Source organism: Nanorana parkeri, unplaced genomic scaffold, assembly GCF_000935625.1.
Source record: "Nanorana parkeri isolate BGI_ZX_2015 unplaced genomic scaffold, ASM93562v1 scaffold2178, whole genome shotgun sequence".
Lineage (NCBI taxonomy): Eukaryota > Metazoa > Chordata > Amphibia > Anura > Dicroglossidae > Nanorana > Nanorana parkeri.
In genome coordinates this window covers 164,435-165,133 of record NW_017308446.1, presented here as the reverse complement: position 1 = coordinate 165,133, position 699 = coordinate 164,435, and the positions used below count along the sequence as shown (strand labels likewise).

The 699-nt window shown below is 48.8% G+C and overlaps 1 protein-coding gene across 1 annotated transcript in view; it reads right to left on the bottom strand.

Annotated features, from left to right (window-relative positions):
- Nucleotides 1–699, bottom strand: part of PEX19 (peroxisomal biogenesis factor 19) — a 13,299-nt gene that overhangs the window by 11,861 nt on the left and 739 nt on the right. The window lies entirely within an intron of this gene.

Here is a 699-nt window from a genome sequence, read left to right as displayed (position 1 = left end):
ACACCCGGCGACCCCTGAACACCATGCCCTCCTTGCGTGACTATCAGATCTCAACATGCAGTTAGGGTTCAATGGGTGCGAAGGGTTAATTCTCAGGGTTAGGCTCCTTTTAAGCCTTAGATGACAGTTAGGGGGATGGGCGGGGTTAAAGAGAACCGGTCATGATAACGCTTATGGAGTAATATGAATACTCTGTATTATAATTGTATGCGATTCATTCTCAACATTTGGAGGTGTCCCCTTTATTGAGGTACAAAATATACACCCAGGATGACCCCGAGCATCAAAGGTCAGAGGTCACCCGAAGCGCGATACCCTGCTGATGACACCCTCCCGTCTCCTGAGTGCGGATAACAGCATCATATAGCAGGGCTTATAGAGGGATGTGAACAGCTACAGCTCTGCCTTGGATACTGTTATTGGGGGTCAAACCTAAACCTTCCATAGGTATGTCCAACATTAAGGTCTTCACCCCCTGTGGGGGGCCAATATTCCTCGAGGTCAGTTTATGGGGACGGGTCACTTTAAGGGGACAGCCATTTTTAAGGGATGGATCACTTAAAGGGACAGGTCACATGTTTTTTTTTAAATCACACCTTTAAACTGACGCAACCCTGGCACTAGAGGGGGATTAGAGTCCATGCACCTCCAGCAGATGATCGGACACCCCAAGCCCCCACCGAGCAATGTTAGGGTGAC